Below are 24120 nucleotides of genomic sequence, written 5' to 3'. Positions count from 1 at the left end.
TCAACATCAACTTGGTGTCCACAACTGTAGCATCTGTAATTATTCCCAACAAAAAAAGCTGCGGACAAAACTTTATCCTCTGTTTAAAAATCTTCTGCATGTTCCACCAGACTTTTATCCAAAAAGCCTTAACCTTTTTACATGTCCACCATGTATGAAAATATGTTGCATCTTCATCACCGCACCTCCAACATTTAGGCTGATAATTCGGATACATACTTGCAAGCTTTTTAGGATCTAAATGCCATCTGTAAAACATTTTGTAAAAATTCTCTCTTAGATTTTGAGCTTGTGTAAACTTTACGTTCCTCACCCAAATCTTTTCCCACGTGTCCATTGTAATAACTTCCTGGATGTTCTGGGCCCATTTTATCATACAATCCTTAACAAGCTCTGTTTCTGAGTCAATCTCTATCAATGCAAGATATATCCGTTTAATATGTGCTGGACCCTGATTTCTAATTTGCTTTATCAAATTTTCATCAGTCATTGTAAAACCATTTTTCTGGTCTTCTTTCCACCTGGCCCGTAACTGAGTATATTGAAACCAGTTTTGAACAACCTTCTCTTCTCGCAAGAGGCTATATGATTTCAAACACCAAACATTTCTTTCCAAACTTAGGATCTCCTTGTACGTAGTCACATCATGTTTGAATCCAGCATGTATATTTTCTATTGCATGTTTTGGAATTGCCCACAGTGGTATCTTGCAATCTAACTTATGTCTATACTTCTTCCAAACTCTCAGCAATGCCTGTCTTAAAATATGCACTCTAAACACATTGTCTACCTTCTTGTCATACAACAAATATGCATGCCAGCCAAACAACAAATCATGGCCCTCAAGATTTAATAATCTCTCTTGTGTCAAATTAATCCAATCACTTATTCCTACTAATGCAGCAGCTTCATAATATAGTTTAAAATTGGGCAGTTTAAGGCCACCTCTCTCACGAGTATCCTGCATAATCTTAAGTTTGACTCGTGGCTTTTTCCCTGCCCACACAAATTTATTGATACCTCGCTGCCATTCCTCCAAATTAGAGTCTTTCTTAAGAATAGGTATCATTTGAAATAAAAATAGAAATTTAGGCAGGACATTCATTTTCACTGCTGCAATCCGTCCCAACAAAGACAATTGCAATTTTTCCCAACTCTCCAATTCTTTTTGAATTTTCCCCCATAGTTTTTCATAATTATTTTTATATAACTTTGTATTAGAGGGCGACAAAAGCACCCCCAAATATTTAACCCTTTTAACAATCTCAAATCCAGTTAATCCTTCTAAGAGAGCCTTTTGCGAAACTGTCATATTTCTGGCCAAAATTTTGGTTTTCTGTATATTAACTTTAAATCCAGAAACCTTCCCATATTGTGTTATTATCTCCATCAGGTCCACAACAGAGTTCTCTGGCTGGGTCACTGTAACAACCAGATCATCTGCGAATGCTCTCAATCTATAATCCTGATCTCTAATTTGTATCCCTTTGATTTTTTCCGAATTCCGTATTTTAACCAATAATATCTCTAATGTTAACACAAATAACAAGGGCGATAACGGACACCCTTGCCTTGTGCCCTTCTCGATATTACATGCCTCTGTCAGGCTATTATTAACTATAATTCGGGCAGTTTGTTTTTGATATAATGCCCTAATCGGTTGCAAATTTTTTTCCCCAAAATCCATTTTGTCTAAAACTTTCAACAAAAATTGCCAATTCAATTGATCAAAAGCTTTTTCAGCATCTAGAAAAATTAGCGCCGCAGAGATCTGGTTGTTCCTTTCCAAAAACTCTAACACATCAACTATATGCCTCACATTATTTTTCATTTGCCTACCACTAATAAACCCCGTTTGGTCCCCATGAATCATCTGTTGCAGAACCCTCATCAGCCTATTAGCCAAAACCTTAGCAAATATCTTGTAATCTGTATTTAAAAGCGATATCGGTCTGTAATTTTTAACTTGAGTAGCATCTTGGTCTTCCTTCGGAATAAGGGAAATAAAAGCTGTTCTCCAAGACGGTGGCACCTTTCCCCCTCCTGGATTGTCTGGAACAGTTCCTTTAACGGTTTTATCATCTCTAATTGTAAATTTTTGTAATAAGCCGCAGTCAAACCATCCGTACCTGGTGCTTTATCCACCTTCAGTTCCTTAATTGCTGTAAAAATTTCTTCTTCTGTAATCAATTGATTAATCCCCTCTTTTTGTACTTGCGTAAGAACCGGGATGCTAGCATTCTCCAAATATATATCAATGTCTTTTTCATTAATTTTCTCCTTAGCATATAATTTAGAATAAAAATCCACAAATGCGTCTTTGATAAGGTCCTGTTGAAACACAACCCTTCCTTTATGCTCAATCTTATCAATATTAGAAGCCCTTTGTTTTTTCCTCAATCTATAAGCTAACCATCTGCCTGGTTTATTAGCGTTGCAAAAAGTATTATGCCTGGCAAACCGCAGATTGGTTGCCACTTGATCAGCCATTAGTTTATCAAATTGTCCTCTTAACAATTTAATAGCCTCCTTAGTCTTCACATCCTCTGAGTTCAAAATCAAAGCCTTTTCTTTTTCCTTTATTTCATTCTCCAGTTCTTTCCTTCTAGCTTCCACAGCACGTCTATGTTTATTATTCATATATATCAACACCCCTCTCATGTAGGCCTTGCTAGCATCCCAAACCATATCCATAGAGGTACCCTTGTTCATATTAATTTCAAAAAAATCCTTCATCCGCTGTTTGCATTCTTCCACATTTCTCTGATTTCTAAATAAGTTCTCATTTACGTGCCACGAGCGCCTGTCCCTTTTCTCTTTATCAATCTCTAACCAAACTGGACTATGATCAGAGATAATTCTTGCGCAAATCTTCACCTTTTTAGTCCTCAAAAAAAAATCATTAGTCAACAAAATAAAATCAATCCTCGAAAAAGATTGATGTCTATCAGAATAAAAAGTATAATCCTTTTCCTGTAGATGTCTCTCACGCCAAATATCTCGCAGTTCCAAGTCATCCTTCATTTCAAAAAAAGATTTAGGCAGTCTAGCATGACTTGGAATGTGCTTAAAAGCTCCAGCCTTGTCCATCTGTACATCCAAAACACCATTCCAATCCCCCATAAAAATAAAAGATTTATAATCCAGCTGGGTAAGCTTAGTATGAAGTAAACTAAAAAAGTCAGCTTGTTGTTGATTAGGTGCATATAATCCAACTAAAAGCGTCTTTTTACCTTCTAGCAGCAGCTCTATCATAACGTATCTTCCATGCTTATCTGCTTCAATTAAGTCTGCTGTTAAGGCACTTTTAACATAGACAACAACTCCATTTTTCTTATTCATTGCAGAAGCAACAAATTGCGTACCCAACCTTGAGTTCAATAAATACTTTTGATCCAAGACTCTAATATGCGTTTCTTGCAAACATATAACATCTATCTTGAATTGTTTTAAATATTGAAAAACTTTCCTCCTTTTCTGTGGTGAATTTAGTCCATTAACGTTCCAAGTTAAAAATTTAGTTGCCATGCATATCCTCCCAAAGCTCTTGAAGCACTGCTTTGATAGGACTATCTTCTTTAGGCCGTGCTCCTCCCACTGCTTGGCTATGAGTACGTTGTGGAGATTCCGAAGACTTTTGCTGGTCTTGTTCTTTTATTTTCTTTGCTCGTTTTAAAGCAGCACGCGTTACCCTTTGCTCTCTAGGATCATCCAAAGAAGTTATAGCTTGATCTCCTCCAGCACCATTTTCCTCTACTTCAACCTCTTGATGTTCTCCTTCTCCAGATCCCTTTGCAGCTTCCAGAAGTGTTAATGGGGTTGCTTTTAAAACGTTATTGTAGAAATCACGCGCTTGCTTCACAGTAATCAACCGGTACCTTTTACCTTCATACATCACCATCAGCCCATCTGGAATCTCCCATCTGAACCTTATATCTCGTTGCTTAAGCTCTTGCACAAGAAATGTGAAGTCTTTCCTTTTCCTTAAAATCTTTGGAGGAATTTCTTTTAAAACCAAGACTTCTTGATCAGCAATCACAACTTTAGCATCATAGGCAGCTTGTATAACTTCATCTCTAATTTCTCTTTTTGCAAAGTAGACCACCACATCTCTAGGTAACTTTCTCTGTCTAGCAATCCATGAATTCACACGGAACACTTTATCCATAGCTTCTCTTATTTCAGATGCTGGCTGATTCAATACCACTTCGAGAGCCTCAGAAACCAGCTGCTTTAAATCTTCCTTAATATTCTCTTTTAAGCCTCTGATTCTAACAGCAAACTGCATCTGGTAATATTGAGCAAGACTTAATTCCCTTTCCATTTTATCTCTTAAATCTTCATTCTCCCGTACTTTTGCTTCTAATATGGCATTCTTTTGAGTCAAGTCATCCACTTTTTCATCCCAAAAAATTCTTTTTTAATTTTTGTATTCTGTATTTTTTATGTGCCCTGTTCACCGCCCTGAGACCTTCGGGAGAAGGGCGGTATACAAATATAATAAATGAAATGAAATGAAATTCCTGCTTTGTTCTTGCTCCAGACTTAGGCTTCTTTTATCTGTCTGTTGTCTTGGTAGCGGCTCTTCCTCCTGCCCCTTAAGGCTATTCCCTCTGCCCTCTACATCAGGGCTTTTCAACCAGTGGTACGGGTACCACCTGTAAAAACATTGGCACCTGGCAGGTGGTACGTGACCATCCTAGAAAAGTGGTAGTGGGGGAGGGGAATGAGCTGAACCAGTGGCAGCACCGCACAAGCCTGAGCGAGAGACAGCTGGAGCTGCAGGGCTGTCAGGGCTCAGTGGAAGCGCCAGGATCAGCACTTTTTCAGGACTGTCAGGGCTCAGCGGAAGCGCCAGGATCAGCGCCAGGCTCCAGTTGGAGCTCGGCGCTGATCCCGGCGCTTCTGCTGAGCCCAAAAGAAGCGCCGATCAGCTGGAATGTTGCAGCATCTCCAGGGTTTTGTGATTTACATTCAGATGCTTGGCAACTGATTTATATTTATGACGGTCACAGTGTTCCAGGGTTATGTGAAGTGACCAAAACCTGCAAACACTCAGCAGAGGGGGGGGGAGGGAAATAAAAACCAAACACCCCCCCCCACACACTTCTGCTGCTCACAACAATGAAAACCTCGGACAGCAGACTGTCAGACGATGCCATTTGGTTGAAGTGATAGGTTTTTTTTACTAAAAGAAGCTGGCTGTAGTAAAGTCAGGGTAGAACTAAATTTCCTGTGCTAAAAGGATACAAAACATTTCCCCTCATCCTAGCCTGCCCCCCCTCCCCCCGTGACCAGTTCGCCTTTAGCCAATGAAGATTCGCCTAGGTGTTTTGCGAATGCTGAGATGTTTGGGGTAAACCACATTCCTTCTCGGGGTGCATGGCCTTGAGGGCTGGCACAAACTGGTTCTGAGCTTCTTCTTTTTTTTCCATCAAGCTGTCATTCTCCCCTCCCCCCAATTTCCCATGACATACTCACACAAGATTATTGCCAATTACCCCCCCTCCATGTCAGTTTTCCTTTAGCTTTTGATGGCAGGATGCCAACGAGGCACCAAACTGAAGATGGCGTCCTTCTGATTCTTGAAAGTTTCAACAAAATCATTACCAAAGCCAAAAGCACATACTCACTGCAAAGGATACTCCTAACACATACTGTAGGTAACAACAAGCATTCTGGAGTTTTCTTTTCTTTCTGTTAGGGATCAGTCTGAAGCTTCAGATTCTCCAGATGAGGGAATCTTTACCAGGCTGATAAGATGCAGGTGCAGAATGAATCAGTTGATCCAGAGCTGTTGGCTGTGCAACACACTACATGGGGCTGCCCTTGAGGACCACTCGGAGGCTTCAGCTGGTGCAGAATGCGGCCGCGCAAGTTGTGATGGGGGTTCCCTGATACTCCCATGTAACACCTCTACTCCGCGAGCTGCATTGGCTTCCGGTTGCCCTCCGGGTGAGATTCAAGGTGCTGGTGATGACCTATAAAGGCCTAAATGGCTTGGGTCTGGGATATCTGAGGGAACACCTGCTGCCGGCATCAAGTTCCCTTCGTCCTGTGCGCTCCCACAGGGAGGGCCTTCTCAGGGTGCTGCCGGTAAAAGATTGCTGGCGGATAACACCCAGGGGGAGGGCCTTCTCTGTGGGTGCGCCTGCCCTCTGGAACCAGCTGCCCGCAGAGCTTAGGACTGCCCCCGACCTTCGTTCATTTCGCCGGGACCTGAAGACCTGGCTCTTCAAGCTTTTTGCCCCAGGCTGAGAGTTTTAACTGGGTTTTTTTATTTCTTCAGGAATTTAATTTAATCTTTTTAATTGTTTTTAATTTTTGTATTGTTGTTTTAAGTACCCTGTAAACCGCCCTGAATCCTACAGGAAAGGGCGGTATGTAAATTCAATAAAATTCAAATTCAAATTCAAATTGAGTTGAGCAAAGGAAATCAAGTCACCTTTATGCAATCTTTTCGATTCAGCCAATTAGGCAAGTTGGTTGGAAAGGCTCTCTCAAGGGAACTGTTGCTTGACCAGTTCCTTGTCGCCATCAATCTTGATGCTACCCATATGAAGTTCCTTGGCTTAGCTAGTTGAATTTTGTATTGGAGCTGGATCATTCTTGGATTCTTTCTGAACTTGAGGGTTTGTGTCTCTGGGCTATTTGGAAAAAATGCTTTTGTGTCGTCAACCCCTAAGTAGAATGTTTGCAGCTTGCACTGTGTTTATGTTATTACAGTTTAGAATTTATGACTTCAATAAATACTTTGAGTTTGTTGCTGGCTTTGTGTGCATAATTGGCAGCATACAGCAGCATCTGAAAGTGGATGATTCCTTATAATTTATTTATTTTTATTTTATTTTAATTCCATTTATATCCCGCCCTTCTCCGAAGACTCAGGGCGGCTTACAAGCTTAGCAGTAGCCTTCATTCTATGTATATGCCTGCTTATTAGGGCTTTCACACACACACACCCCAAGCGGCATTTTTACAAAGTCAGCTTTATTGCCCCCAACAATCTGGGTCCTCATTTTACCTACCTGGGAAGGATGGAAGGCTGAGTCAACCTTGAGCCTGGTGGGATGCGAACCTGCACTAATTGCAGGCAGCTGGTGTTACTTAGGGAGGCATTAGCCCACTGCTCCACCAAGGCTCTCTTTCTCAAGAAATGAGATAAAAGGACAGATATAGCCTTGATAATAGACAGAGATTTGTTTTAATCTCTTTCTCTCTCATGAATTTTTGTGCTTAGCTGATTTATTCTCTGGGACATAGCCAGCCCCCATGGCCACATTTAACATTTTCAGAATAAGTTGTGACCTGTCACAAAAATTCTTCCCTTGGGAAGGTCTTGCCAGTCCCCAAATGGCAAGTGTAGTTGGTAGCGCATTATTTTTTTTTAAAAAAAATCCCCAATGTTAAACTGGTTTATCTCTGCCATAACTCCTAGTCTCATAGGCTACTCATCATTGATATCTAGTTTTCCTTATTGTTAGGTTGACAAAAATGAACAAAAGAAAACCTGAGGTGCAGTCAGCCACTGTTTTTGTTTTCCTTGGGAAATTAAACTTGGCATTTAAAGACATATTTATCAACCAAGACTGGACTTTACAACATAGGTGATTCTTGATTATTTAAATAAATTTCAATATTTTTTTAAGATTACAAGGGGTCTTAATTGGATTCAAATTGAAAGTCCAGAATGAGGCAATCAAAATACAACTTCCATACTGGCATTTGGCTGATGATACCTTGGTAAGTGGCCTGGCAGCAGGGTCAGGATTTATGCAAATATATTTTGATCCTTGTAGATGGCATATTTGCATAAATAATCATGCTTCTGATATTGGTCAGTATAAGAGCCTTGGTGGAGCAGTGGGCTAATGCCTCCTTAAGTAACACCAGCTGCCTGCAATTAGTGCAGGTTCGCATCCCACCAGGCTCAAGGTTGACTCAGCCTTCTATCCTTCCGAGGTAGGTAAAATGAGGACCCAGATTGTTGGGGGCAATTAAGCTGACTTTGTAATAATGCCGCTTAGGGGGGTGTGTGAAAGCCCTAATAAGCAGGCATATACATAGAATGAAGGCTACTGCTAAGCTTGTAAGCCGCCCTGAGTCTTCGGAGAAGGGCGGGATATAAATGGAATTAAAATAAAAATAAAAAAATAAAAATTATGATATACTGTGTTGGATGATTTTTTTATACTTTCCCAGGATTATTAATGATTTCTTAGATTTATATCTCCCTTTCCAGCCCCCAAATCAGAAGTCTTCAAGGTTCTGGGCATGGTATTATGACTGAAGTCCCAACCCTTTTGTAGGCGCATCTGTGTTGCACACATATTTAACAGGAGCAGGCCTGGCATCACAATGCATTGCCAGAAGTCTTGCTGATTTTGATTCCCTACTGCAAATGCCCTTACTGGACTTTACAGTCTTCTGAGATAGTTGTGGACATTGAGATGTTTATAATTAAACTGATAAGAGAGATTGCTGATGCTTGTCTAGAATGTATGCAGTATACATGGTGTGGTGTCTTATCATCAACATACAAGACAAATCCCAAGAAAAACTGCAAGAAAATGCATAAGCTACATAGATAGGATTATAAAAGTACTTCCTCCCCGTTCCCCTAATATTTATAGACGACACTTTAAAAAGACAGCTCAATTAAGATTTGTGTGATAGAAGTCTGACATTGTTAGAAGACAGAACAGTCAATCACCATCCAAGGTGTGAATAGCATATTCTGAGCGACAATACAGGTAGTCCTCAACTTACAACCATAATGGAGCCCAAACTTTCTGTTGTTAAGTGAGACATCTGTTAAGTGAGTTTTGCCCTATTTTATGACTTCTCTTGCCACAGTTGTTAAGTGAATCACTGCAGTTGATAAGTTAGTAACCCGGTTGTTAAATTAATCTGGCTCTCCCATTGACTTTGCTTGTCAGAAGGTCACAAAACGGGATCCCCTGATCCCAGGACACCACAACCATCATAAATACAAACCAGTTGCCAAGCATCTGAACTTTGACCACGTGATCATGGGGATGCTGCAAGGGACTCGTAACTGTGAAAAAGAGTCATGTCACATTTTCCAGTGCCATTGTAACACTGAACGGTCACTAAATGAATTTTTGTAAGTCGAGGACTACCTGCACCCAGCCTGGGATCCCACCAAGTTGCATCAAGGCAATTCAGTCACTGCAATTTGTTGCATTTATACAAGGGCAGACAACTTTTTACAGTTGGATGATTTAAGAATCCCTTGAAGGGCTTTTAAAAGTAGACATAATCTTCAAATCAAGCAGTGCAATAGGCAGAAAAAGAGTACACCTGGGGGAGGGGGGAGGTGTGTTAAGCTGATTAGCAAAGGAAACTCAGAAAGAGATGGTGCTAGACTTCCAGAGGAAAAGAGAGGAACCTGCCCCACTTTACATCGGGGGGGGGGGCTGTGTGGAGAGAGTTTCCTCCTTTAAATTCCTGGTAGTCTACCTCTGTGAAGATCTTACCTGGAAAGTTAATACAACCCAGGTGGCCAGAAAGGCCCAACAGAGACTCCACTTTCTCAGGGTCTTGCGGAAGAACAGGGTAGAACAATGGCTAATGATCCTCTTTTACCGGTCTACTACAGAGAGCGTCCTCTCGCACTGTATTGTGGTTTGGTATGCTGGCCTGACAGCCGCGGATAGGAAAGTATTACAGAGGGTGGTGAGCACAGCACAAAACATTGTGGGCTGTCCCCTGAAACCACTGGATGACATCGCCAGGGCTCGCTGCCTTGGAAGAGTGAGGAAAATTCTCAGGGACAACTCACACCCTGGTCGGTATCTCTTTATTCTCTTACCATCAGGTAGGAGATATAGGAGTATAGCCAGTCGTACCAACAGGCTGAAGAACAGCTTTTATCCATGGGCTGTTAGGCTCTTATAATTTTATGTGTGATTGACTTGCGAGGCTGGTGTGTTGTGCAATTAGCTCACATGGTGTAACAAGATGGAGGGTTTGTTGTCACTGTGAGTTGTGGGGGAGGGCACGAAGGGAGGCTCAGCCAATCTCAATGTACACATGGTTGTACTTTGACAATAAAGGTTCATTAAATTAAAAGAGGAGGCCCAGCAAGTAGCCATCTTGTGCAAGAATCAAGACAAAGAGTGTCACCCTCAGTGAAAGCAAAGTGCTAAGGAAGGATCTGATGTAATCCTTCCTCTCCTGGATGAGGGAGTGAAAAATTCTTCAGTTGCCATAACTGAAACCCATTCAGCTTTATTGATTTTCAGCGTCTTCCATGATGCTTTGCTCAAAGGTCTGAATTGGGAGAGGTACATGATAGATGAAGTGTACGATCTGTGCACATAGTTTTTCTGCATACCATTAATTATTTTAGGTGAAAGATTAGTGGCCTGCGACTAAGTGCTTACTCATTTCACATCCTATACAAATTACCTAAACCATTCTATGGATTATGATGAATTTTGCAGTAGAACAGCAAGATTTTTACTTTTTTCTTTAAAAAAAAAAAGGCTGTTCATTTGAGTCTCCAAACCTTCTTTCTTTCCATTCAATCTTATGTCGGTGTAAGTTTTTTTCTCCATTAGTTTTCCTGCCTTGAAATCAATGATCCGCTAACCAGGAACGTACAGGAAGAAAGCCTCGAAATATTACTATTGGAATATGTTTTAACTGATTAGTCTTACTGCCTTGAAGTGAAAATATTGATCCACCTGACCTTTTAAAATCCTTACGTCTTGCAAGGGTAACCTTTGGGGTGACTGCAGTGGTGGGCGTAAAGAAAAAGGAGGAAATAAGGAATATTTGTATGGGTTCTTTAAAGCAGAATACCTTTAGCCTTTTCCCTCAGGACAAAGGAAGTATAAAGAACAGCTTCTGCAAATTTCATAGCCCTTACAATCATGACTCGAACAAAACTGATTGGCTTGGGATACAAGTAGTCTGTTGTGATTTAGGGTCAGCCTGTGGGTTCGGCAGTTGGGTCGGACGACTCAGAGGAGGAGGGGGGTGTTGAAGAGCTTGCTGAAAGGGTTGGAGAGCTTGCTGATGAGAGCCCTCAGCCAGGCCCCTCCCACCTGGTCACGACGGAGACCCAGCTGTGTGAGCCTGACAGCGTGGATGAAGATGACCCACAGCTGGCCCTGTTCAAGGATGCCCGACGCAGGAGGCAGTCAATCAGGAGTAAACAGAGGAAGGCAATGGGGCACCTCAGAAGGAGGCAGAGAGAAGCCACGCCCTGAACTGTATAAAAGGGGAATGCGTGGGAGGGCTGGTTTGCTGAAGGCAACCGCTTGAATAGTTCCTGTTTCATAGCTCCTGTTTCATGGTTGGTGTCCTGTTTTGCTCTGTTTTATGTTAATAAATTTGGCAGGCTTAATTCCAGCCTCTTGCCGTTTGTAAAAGGGTTGTCCCTGCCTTTTCTGCAGGGCTGGTAGCAGGCTGGTACAGAACATAGTCTTCAATTCATTTAGTGAATGTTCGAAGTTATAACAGCAACTCACGAAAAGGTGAACTATGACCGTTTTTCACACTTCTACTGTTGCAGCACCCCCATGGTCACGTGATCAAAATTTGAATGTTTGGCAACTGCCATTTATTTATGGTGGTTGCAGTATCCCAAGGGTCAGGGGATCAGTTTTTGCAACTCTCTGGCAAGCAAGTCGAGGAGGAAGCCAGATTCACTTAACAACAGTGTTACTAACCTAACAACTGCAACGATTCACTTAACAACTGTGGCAGGAAAGGTTGTAAAATGGGGCAAAGCTCACTTAACCAACCGTCTTGCTTAGCAATGGAAATTTTGGGCTCAACTGTAGTCATAAGCCAAGGACTATCTTTACTTGGAAAAAAAATTCCCTCCAAACTTTTATCGGTTTATCAAAATATGAAATACAAAGAGAAATTTTAAAAAGCAATAGAAAAGTAGGAGGAAAGGGGAAAAATATAGTGTAAAGAGGGAAAGGGAAAGAAAAAGGCCCCAACTTCCGACTCTCTTTAAACACACATTTTACGAAGGAACAAAGAGGAAATGGAGGACTCCAACTTTTCAGTACCCCTAGTGATGAATGAGAAGTTTAGAGCTGCATTCTACAAACGCACCCTCAGAGATCAACTCCCGTAATCACTAGTGGTCGAAAAGAAAGCTCCCCCACTTTGGAAAGAAGACATAAGATTAGTTGTAGAAAATAGCAGAAGGAAGATGGAAGTGAAAGGAAGGAGTCTGTTGTTTTTCAGAGGAATTTTTCTTTTGGAAGCCAGTCTTTCTCTGCTATGTAGATTCCTCTGCTTATACAAAAGAACTTAAAAGGTGCAGAGACAAAAGAGATGACAGACTTTGGGGAAAGTAATTGTTTACTCACATTAAATCCTTCCCCTCCCATCTACCTACACGAAGTGTTTGTTGTCGTCGTCATCATCATCATCATCATCATCATCATCATCATCATCATCGTCATCATCATCTGAGCTATGTATGGGTTTACACTTAAATTTAAGCCACAGCATCATTGTGACTCTTCTGGAGTTGGCTTCTGCTGACACAAAACTAAATGCATGACTTGAAGCATCATTTTGTAGAAGACAATGATGATGCAGTTTTAATGTTCTAAACAAGGAAATGAACATTTGAAGCCTTGCAGTCATTGGTGGGGGGGGGAGGAGGGAGAGAATGAGAACTAAGTGTTATATTTGCCACCTAATGTAATAACAGGAGGAAAGGAAGGAAAGAAGGCACTTCAGCCTATTTGCATAAATATCATCTTCCTTACTCTCTATACTGATGATTCTCCTACCCACTTCCCTCAGGCTAGATATCTGCCCTGAAACATTCCTTCACCATATTATTTTCCTGCTCATTCGAGGGCAAGGAAAGTTTCTGATCAGCATAAATGAAATTGGGAGACTTCCAACGAACACATCAAGGACTGAAACTTTTGCCTATATCTATACTTTGAATAAGGGATGCGGTGGCTCAGTGGGTTAGGACGCTGAGCTTGTCGATCAGAAGGTCGGCAGTTTGGCGGGTCAAATCCCGAGTGCCACGTAACAGAGTGAGCACCTGTTACTCATCCCAGCTTCTGCCAACCTAGCAGTTCGAAAGCACGTAAAAATGCAAGTAGAAAAAATAGGGAGCACTACGGTGGGAAGGTAACAGCGTTCCGTGCGCCTTTGGTGTCTAGTCATGCCAGCCACATGACCACGGAGACGTCCTCACACAAGTGCTGGCTCTTCGGCTTTGAAACAGAGATGAGCACTGGCCCCTAGAGTCGGAAACGACTAGCACGCATGTGCAGGGGAACCTTTACCTTTTTATACTTTGAATAATGTTTTAGCAAAAGGAAGCATGGTCAAAAGCACAGCCCAAAAGCAAGGTGTTTGGGCAGAAGAGCAATAGAGAATTCCAGGGCTCCAGGTTAGGATTGGAAGTTAAAAAAAAAGTATGGGAGGAAAAGGAAATAGCAAGTCGCTTCCATGGCTGCCAAGACTATTGCCTAGTTGTGCCTCTGTGATCCCCAGAAATGGAGCTTGATTTGTGGACATCTTTACATTTTGTTTAGGAGGACTCCAATTTTGTTCACCATGGGCAGCCTTTTGATGATTCATTCCTAACCGGACTGTTTCAACAGTTGTTTTCTTCAGCACAAATGGCCCCAAGAAGTTGTAGATCTTCCCTGTTGTGCTTAATGAGGGTAATACTATTCTCTCTGCCTTCTCATTTTGTGCCTCTTCGTCCTTGTAACTTTTAATCTGTTTTTAAAACTGCTTTGTAGTGACTCCCCAGGATGCTTCCCCAGATACTTCTCCAGATGTCAGCTTGGAGGAAGATGAACAAGTTCCTGGCATGTTTGGAGGGGAGTTGGTCAATGTCTCCAAGTAGCCGGCTGAGAGTGATTTGGCTAAAGCACAGCTGCAGCGGGACAGCCCTAAGGTGGGGAAAGCATGCAGCTGCAACCAGTTAGCTATGAGGAAGAAGAACTACCTTCTGCACCTGATCCAAGAACATATAGGGCAGAGAAAAGACAGGAGCAGAGGAGGTCAGCCAGATTACTCATGAGGAGAAAACCTCGCCCTTCTTGATGGGCTGCACCAGAAGCTGGCTATTTAGCACAACAGACAGATGGAAGAAATTCTGGAAACATGTTCATTTCCTAGTTATGTGTTTTCTGGTTGTTGTGATTCCTGCCTTGCTTTGGATTAGCACCGTGCCTTGACTTGGACTTATTTTGATTGAGAAACTTTCAAGTGCCTTGTGGACTCATTGGCCATTGCTCTGTCGACTAGCATTGATCTATTTGTGGCTGGACTTCATTGGGACAGTTCTGAGATTTTGGTGAAGGGAATTACTGGGGAATATTAATAAACCCACTAAGCCACAGTTCTCTCTCTCTCTCTCTCTCTCTCTCTCTCTCTCTCTCTCTCTCTCTCTCTCTCTCTCTCTGTGTGTGTGTGTGTGTGTGTGTGTGTGTGTGTGTGTGAGAGAGAGAGAGAGAGAGAGAGAGAGAGAGAGAGAGAGAGAGAACGCAGGACAGCACATACAGTGACCAGTACTGAATATACATTAAATAAGAGCTTATCATATTTTACAGTGTCATAAACATTTTCTTGAATGTCTGCCCGCAATTGCAGCTCTTTTAAATATACTTATTTCCATTTTTCAGATATGGCCTGCATGGAGTGAATTAAGAGGCAATTTTTGCCTCAAGTTAAATCATTCTATTTTTGCTTTATCATTTCTACAGGCAATCTGTATTGGCTCCATATCTCTTTATTTTGTAGCTAGTTTCAATTCCCAACTAAAATGCAATTTGCAGCTCTGGCAGACTTCAAACTAAGGACAAAAGAGATGGGTAGAAATAACTTTGTGATCTTTTAAGTATGTTTTTTGTTTCATGATTGTAGAGAAAAACAGCTTTTATCCCAAAGAGATCTCAGCTGGCCATTTTACACCAGTTCTTAAATCCCTCCTAAGTCCAAATCCATGAGCCATTTTGTGGCAATCTGTTATCACACTGAGGGCTCTTTGAAAATCCAAACTAATTTACTGATGCAACTGCAACACTTAGCCTGTTATTGAGTTTTTAATTAATAAATCATAGTTCCAGAGTTGCACTAAAGGAGAATAAACTGTATGATTAAAAAGATAGTACCTTAAATGTTAATTAAAGGATATTCCAAAACCCAATCAAAAAGTATATGGGTATTTTTTTTTCTTGGAGTCAAAGGGCATGGATGATTCAATATATCTTACATATTTGAGAAAGAAACTCAGCAACACATTTACAGAAGAAAGCAGACTGATTCATGTTTTTCTCCCAAATGTTCTGATAGAATCTAATATATTTATCTGACACGACATATTGCATTGGAAAGGAAGGCATGCAGCATTTTTATCTGTAATGAACTGAGAAGGTTCATAAATTTTGTAGTATTGTTCTTGCGAGTTATATTCTTGGCAAATAAAATGTATTTCTATAGTACAATACCTTTATCCTTTACTATATTTCAGATCAGGCACTCATTGTGCCAAAGATGAAAGGCAACAAGTAACAGAGCTACAATTAACTTTATAGAAGAATAATTAAGTTAATTTCATTGCACTATCTTTACTCAACATATTTCCTTTCTGTAAATGACATTTCCATATAGTGGCAGAAGAAAGAAAATATGTCTAGTTAAAAAGTAGGCATAACATAATGTTGGAGGCTTTCCATTAGTGGATGAAGAACTAGTGGCTCTAGACATCGTTGAAATATGTTGTCAGTGCCACTTACTATTGTTCAGATGGCTGAGACTGGAGTTTAGCAATTGGTACTCCATTCTATGTTGGTGGATACAAGTTAGTTCACAGAAATAAAATCTAGGGGCTTTTCATATCAAAGTGATGAAAAGGCAAAGGCCCTACTATCTCCCTGTTTACTAGCCCCACAAGTAGATATTTTCAGTCTTTTGAAAAAGTCTATCTGGACTTCTGGCTTTGATGTCGCAGTGAGACGGATGGAGGAAAGCAGGGCTCTGCCTCCCACGCCCATTTTTTTTACTGCTGGGCCCCCAAAAAGGGCCTGAAGTCACCCTGGAGAGGTGACAGACCAAGAGGAGACCCTTGTATATCACAGAGGGATGGCAGTCAACCCGCTTGATATAAGGAAGCCCTCAGGACCAACAGGAGCCAGCCAGAAGCTGCTGAAAAAGGAGTGAATTTTAGATGGTTGATTCCAGAAGGGATTTTAATTAATTGGGACATGAAAAGATACAGATTGGATACTGTATTCAAGGCAATAGAATTTTATGAGAGATACAAATCATTCCTGGAAGGGGAAAGTCCAGAATTTTGTGCAGAAAAAGAAACAAGCAGGAAGAGGCAGCAATAGAAGGAGCAGCCAACCCAAGAGAAGAGGAAAAAAAAGAAAACACAAATACAGAAGAAGGGGCAAAAGCAAGAGAACAGTGACAGATAAAAACAATTAAAAGAATAAAACCTAAATTTATCTGAAGGAGATGGAGAAGGAAAATGGGATTTTCTCAATGAATATAAATGGATTGAACTCCCCTACAAAAAGAATTTTTTTTTACATGACTACAAAAATTAAAAATGGATATAATTTGCCTCCAAGAAACACATATTAAGAGACAACTCTATAAACTCTTGGAACAACTGAAAATTGGGAAACTCCATTTCACAATAGAACAAAAAAGAAGAGGAATAGCTTTATACATTAAAGAAATAATGGGCTTCTGATTTGCGGGTGCGGCACCTGCGGACATGCAGGAAGAGCTCTCTCCCTGCCATCTGATTCTTCTTCCTTAGACGACCCTGAAAAGGGTCGAAAGTCACCCTAGAGGGGTAACCACCGCAAGGAGGCCCTCCCTGTGATTGCAGAAGGTGATCATTAAGCAGTTCCGTGCCGAAAGCCCAAAGCACCATGTAGCACAATGAAGCAATCTGGAGGACCTGGGTGAGACTTTACCTTTCTTATTTATTTATTTTATTTTATTTTTTTATTTAGATTTATATACCGCCCTTTCCCGAAGGACTCAGGGCGGTTTACAGGGCATTTAAAAGAAAATCAATACAAACGTTAAAACAAATTAAAAAAGATTAAATAAAACCCTGAGAAAAATAAAAAAACCCAGTTAAAATTAAATTAAATTATTAAATTAAATTATTCCCCTAACTACCTTCCTGTGGGACTTTTCCAAAAATTTCCTCCCCCTATTTTGAGAGACCGGCGACTGCATACTTAGGGAATAAATTTTAAAGCCTTAAAGCCTTAAAAGAAATCAAATGGCTAAGCAAAGAAATTAAGCAATCTTATTTGTACTTACTAAAAAGCTTCTATTTTTGTGGGGACCTACCACCCTATTTCCTGCTTAAGCGGTGAATTAAGGAAAAAAAAATAGACTAATTGTACAAAAGCTTTCTATTAATCTGGAAAAAGACTTTACATCTTATTCTATATGCTATTTTCTGCAGGATTCTTTCTGGTGGTGGTTTCTTCATAAGTTCCAGCCTGATCAAGATGAGCAGGACCACTTTTTTGACAGAATATCAGATATATGCTATTGATGACATCTTGTGGGGAAACGTGGTACAGCAAGTAAACTTTTTTTTATTGTGAGAGCTGACTGAATAACAGAGCTGTCCTTGACATTATTTTCAAAGATAAGAAAAGAATTGGGAACACCTGGCACTGAAAACAATCTTTAGGAATACTGGAGGTGGACATTTAATGACTCTTATTAAAATAGCCTCCATGAAAGACTCATCTGCAAACATCAATGAAATGGAAGAATATATCCCACCACTTAATTACAAACTGATTCTTGATATACTCTTGGCAATGACTGAGCAAATTAAAGCCAAACTGCAAGATAAGTCTGACAGTTTAAAGCTACCAAATCAAACCTTGACCCTAAATGATGAATTGACAATCCAAAAACAAACAGAAGAAGTGGAAACTAACACTAAGATTGGAGACTTTAAAGAACAACAAACACAATTTACAGAGAACTTTGAAACCCAAACCTCGATCTCAACTATAAAACCTAGAACCCAAAAAACAACAGTACCCGAAGAAAGCAACATTAAGAGGGAAGATATTAAAGGCCTTCAAATACAGTACGTTGAGGACCCAGCCAATCAATTGATAACCATAATATCACTTACTACTTTTAACCTAAGCCAGATAGATTTGGAAGAAGAAAAAGACCAGACTGAACTAATGACAATTACATTACACCAAACACTGAAAATTGAGCTATTAAAGCAACCCTTCAATGACTACAAAGAGGACACCTTCTTTGCAAAACTGACATTTGGATGGTCTCCCTGGATTTAAACAATGTGTGTAGGAAGAAAGGGAGACACATCTGAGAATCTAAAGGCACCAATATGGAAGCCTGATTGGCACAAAAAGAAGGCGAGAGTTAGATTTTAAAAATTAGACTTGTCTCTTTCTTGGGATTTGTAAGAATAGAGCTTAACAAATTTCTTTTAACGGGCTAAGGGGAATCCTTAAAAAATATAAACTGATTTTATATTTAGGTTTTAGATTGTTAAGAGAAAACAGAATTAAGCTATTAGAACATAACTCTGAACTATATTATAGAATTTGGAATGATATAATAAAAGACATTATTTTAATAATTGATGAACTATTAAGATGACATATAGAATATATTTGTTGTAATGATATAGATATAAATTGACTTTATATTTAACTTTTAGGTGTTTAAGGGAAAGGAAAGTGGGCTATTAGAATTGATTTATATAATTTGTAAGGATATAATAAAAGATATCTTTCTAATAATTGGTGAATTATTTAGATGATAAATAGAATTTACTTATAAAAATAAGAATGCATTGAAATGAATAATGTAAGTTCTGTAGACAGGATAAATACTTTTTATTGAAATAGGGAAATGTGGGTTACCCGAAAATTAAGCTTGCTTTCTTTCTTCTTTCTTTCTTTCTTTCTTTCTTTCTTTCTTTCTTTCTTTCTTTCTTTCTTTCTTTCTTTCTTTCTTTCTTTCTTCTTTTTATATATCATAGGCTATTCCAGGATATTCCATTGCAATTAAGTAAAAATTAAAACCAAGAAATGGATATGTATAAGTAAAAATATATTGAAAATTCTTCTAATTAATTATGTCACAATTAGAAATGTATCAATTTGCTTAATTTGATTATGTCAAATCTAAGCGAATCGGAGAGGGAATCTTTGTTGACGCAACTTGAGCTATTTACAAATAATTTGCTATTTGCAATTGTTTACTTTTGTACCCAACCACCGCATTGCTTCACAAATATCTGAATGTAAAATTAAAAAATTAATAAAACTTATACAAAAAAAGAAAGAAAAAGAAATAATGAATCCTAAATAAATCTATGCAGATGAAGAGGGAAGAATATTAATGGTGGAAATAAATAAAAATAAATAAATAAATCAAAAACATATACTGATGGTAGCTATATATGCACCAAATAACAAACAACTGCCGGTAGAGCTCCGGATGGCATCAGACCTCCGATCCTTCCGTCGCGGGTTGAAGACCCATTTATTTGAACTAGCGGGTCTGGCCTGATGGGGGTACATGGGTTGTTTTTATATAGGTTTGTTTTATTATTGGTTTTAACTTGGGCATCGATTTAATTGTTTTTAATGTTTGTATTGTTATTTATATTTATGCCCTGTGAACCGCCCTGAGTCCCCTTGGGAGAAGGGCGGTATAAAAATCTCAATAAATTAAATTAAATTAAATTAAAAAGAATTTTACCAAAAATTACATTAAAAAATAGTGGAATTGTAATATCAAAATATTTGCTTACTGGGAGACTTTAATGAAATCATAGATGGGATGCTGGATTACAGAAGCAGTAAAATAGGGAAAAAAGGAAGGAACATACTACCTAAAACTTTCTTTAAAATGGCAGAAGAAATCTGTATACAGGATATATGGAGAGAGAAAAACCCAAAAAACCCCACAATATACATTTTACTCAAACAGGTATAAATCATGGTCCAGAATTGATATGATATGAATATCTCCTGAATTAAGTACGATTATACAATAGATTGAGATAGAAACCAATATATGGGCAAACCACAATCCGATAAAGATGACCTGGAGAGGAGCTAAGAAAAAATTAAGATGCTCTCTGAACCAATCTTTATTGAAAGAGAAAGAATTTATACAAATAGCAACAAAGGAAATGGAATTTGTCTTTAAAATAAACAAAAAAGAAGAGACAACGCTTCAAAACGTGTGGGATACGGCTAAAGCATAGTTTAGAGGGTTAGTTATAACTTACATGGCGAAAAAGAACAAAGAAAAAAAGCAACAAGAAACAAAGTTAAAGGAAGAATTTATGAAATTAGGATTAGAATTACAAAGAGATACACAAAAGAAAACACTTTTTAAAAAATGGAAATAATAAAACATAAATTAAACTTGCTGAGGCAGAAAAAATGGCCCAACAAATTAAAAGGGCAAAATAAAATTTCTTTGAAAATGCTAACAAACCGGGTATTGGTTAGTATACAAACTGAAAAAAGAAAGAGAGAAAAAAATTGATAAATAAACTGCAAGACTCAAAAGGCAATTTACAGTTCCAAAATGACATAATTTTAAAAAATAACCAAAGACTTTTATGAGACACTTTATGATACAGAAGAAACTTCTCAAGAAAAAAATAAAGCAATACATAAAAAAAGCTGAGCTACCAAAAATTCCATAGAACATACAAAACATGCTAAATGAAAACAATATTAATGATGGAGGTAATAGAAGCTATAAAAAGGCAAAAAAAATGATAAGACTCTGGGGGGAAGGTACTTAGCAGCTTATTTAGGTGAAAAGAAGAAGATTAAGGTATAAGAGAGGAATCTTACCCCCATCTCTTCCACGCTGCTTTAATGTTGCCTGATGGTAAGTTTGACTTTAGCTGTCTGGAGCCTAGTAACTGGCCATATTACTATGGCCAGTCTTTCGTCTGCCAGTACGAAGGGAATGCAGGCACTAATGGGGGGGGGGTTGCAGCTCCCCCGTGTTTCTGCAAAAGCCCCTTCTATCTGGTCACCCCTCTTCGACCCTTTTAGGACACCCCAGCAATGCAAAACTGGACACGGAAGATGAGAGCTGTCCTCCTGACGTCTATGTCGGCTGACTTGGCAAACCGGAAGCCTTTACTAAAACTACTCTTTTTATTTCAAACAATACCTATAAAATTGGGATTTTTTTTGATGAATTAAATACATTGATTTTGAAATATATTTGGCAAGGAAAAAAAGCTAGAATTAGATTAAAAATGATACAAGAAGCGAAACAAAAAGGGGGATTTGGCCTGCTAGATTGGACTTTATATTATCAAGCATCTGTATTAACTTGGTTAAAAAAATGGATAACTCTTAAGAGATAAAATATTACTATACCTAGAGGGGCATGACCTACAACTCAGATGGCATGCCTTCTTATGGTATGGCAAGAATAAAATACATAGATACTTTCAAAACCACTACATAAGAAATACACTTCTTCCAGAATGGGAAAAAGTAAAAGCAAAAATCTACATGAAAATACCTGGATGTCTTTCAACAATGGAAGTGTTTGTTCACCCAAATTTAATTAATTATGAGAAAATTGTGACCTATAAAAACATCTCTGTGGGCGCGCCAGAACGATGGAACCGCTTGCCGGTTGAGCTCCGGATAGCCTCCGACCTTCGCTCCTTCCGGCGTGATTTAAAAACTTATTTATTTGAACAATCTGGCCTGGTTTGATGGGTTTAGTGTTGGATCTAATTTTAACATAGTTTTAAGCATTGTATTATATTGGGCATGATTATTTAATTCTTTTAACTTCTTTTAACTTTTGTACTTATATTTTGATATTTATTGCCCTGTACACCGCCCTGAGTCCTTCGGGAGAAGGGCGGCATAAAAATTTAATAAATAAATAAATAAATAAATTTTGAATGTAACATTTTGAATGTTTGAAGAGAAATAAAACCCAAACAAGAACTGAAAGAACAGGGTATTGATCTATCGTGGTGGCCACATCTGCAAATTCAAACGAGATATGAAGATGTCAAAACATCTGGGTTTTATAAAGAACAGACAGAATTTGACCAGATATTATTGACATCAGATGAAAAATTGATTAAGATTCTGTATAAGTATATGTTAAGTTTAAAGATGGAAGAGGAACAAGTTAAATGATAATATGGGCAAAAAACTTTGGGCATAACATAGAGTTAGAAAACTGGCAAAGCCTTTGGGAAAGATGCTCCAAAATAACAAAGCTGTTGACTTACAAAGAAAACCTATACAAAATATTCTACAGATATTTATTTATTTATTTATTTTATTTAATTTCTATACCGCCCTTCTCCCTAAGGGACTCAGGGCAGTTCACAGGGCATATATAAATAAGTATACAAAAATTAAAAGAAAATTAAACCATGCCCAAATTAAAATATAACAATAGTGAAATAAAAACCAATTAAAAACTCAAATACCCCTTCAGGCCAGATCAGCTAACTCGAACAAATGGGTCTTCAACCCGCGACGGAAGGATCGGAGGTCCGATGCCATCCGGAGCTCAACCGGCAGTTGGTTCCATAGTGCCGGGGCACCCACAGAGAAGGCCCTCCCCCTGGGGGCCACCAGTCGACATTCCCTGACTGGAGGCACCCTGAGGAGGCCCTCTCTGTGGGCATGCACAGGGCGGAGGGGAGTTGACGCCGGCAGCAGGTGGTCCTCGAGGTATCCCGGACCCATGCCATGTAAGGACTTAAAGATCATAACCAAGACCTTGAACCTCACCCGGAAGACAACTGGCAACCAATGCAGCTCGCGGAGCAAAGGTGTAACATGGGAGTACCGGGAAACTCCCAAGACAACTCTCACGGCCGCATTCTGTACCAGTTGGAGCCTCCGAGTGGTCTTCAAGGGAAGCCCCATGTAGAGAGCATTACAGTAGTCTAGGCGAGAGGTCACGAGCGCATGAGTGACCGTACACAGGGCATCCCGGTCCAGATAGGGCCGCAACTGGCGCACCAGGCAAACCTGGGCGAAAGCCCCCCTAGTCACGGCTACTACATGATCTTCCAGGGTAAGTCGTGAATCTAGGAGGACTCCCAAGTTGCGAGCCCTATCCACTGGGGGTAACAGCTCACCCCCCATAGAAAGGGATGGAACATTTTGAATGTCCCAGGATGCCGGAATGTACAGCCACTCAGTATTGTCAGGGTTGAGTTGAAGTCTGTTCCTCCCCATCCAGACCCGAACCGCCTCCAGGCAACGGGACATCACAGTGAGGGCATCACTGGGGTGGTTTGGGGTCGAAATAAAAAGTTGGGTATCATCAGCATATTGATGATACCCAACTCCAAAACCACGAATGATCTCACCCAGCGGTTTCATGTAGATGTTGAACAGGAGAGGCGAGAGAACTGACCCCTGAGGAACTCCACAAACGAGAGACCTAGGGGCCGATCTCTGCCCCCCTGCCAACACCGACTGCGAGCGTCCCAGGAGATAGGAGGAGAACCACTGAAGAACTGTGCCTCCCACTCCCAATCCCCTGAGACGCCACAGCAAGATACCATGGTCGATGGTATCGAAAGCCGCTGAGAGGTCTAATAGGACTAGGACAGACGAATGTCCCCTATCCCGAGCCCTCCAGAGATCATTCACCAGAGCGACCAATGCCGTCTCCGTGCTGTACCCGGGCCTGAAACCCGATTGGTAAGGGTCCAGATAATCCGCTTCCTCCAGGACCAGAGGGAGCTGATGCGCCACCACACTCTCAACAACCTTCGCAAGAAAGCGAAGGTTGGAGACTGGACGAAAGTTGTTCAATACAGCTGGGTCCAAGGCAGGCTTCTTGAGGAGAGGTCTCACCACCGCCTCCTTCAAGACGGTGGGGAAATAACCCTCACTCAAAGAAGCAGATATGACTGCCTGGAGCTAGCCTCGTGTCCTCTCCCTAGCTGCATAAACCAGCCAGGAAGGGCACGGATCCAATAAACATGTGGTGGAGCTCAGCTTCCCCATAATCCTGTCCACTTCATCAGGGGTCACAGAATCAAACTCCTCCCAGATAACATCGACAAGACCGCCC

The sequence above is a fragment of the Vipera ursinii genome, assembly GCF_947247035.1.
Source record: "Vipera ursinii genome assembly, chromosome: 1".
NCBI lineage: Eukaryota > Metazoa > Chordata > Lepidosauria > Squamata > Viperidae > Vipera > Vipera ursinii.
Note: the sequence above shows the minus strand (reverse complement) of the source record.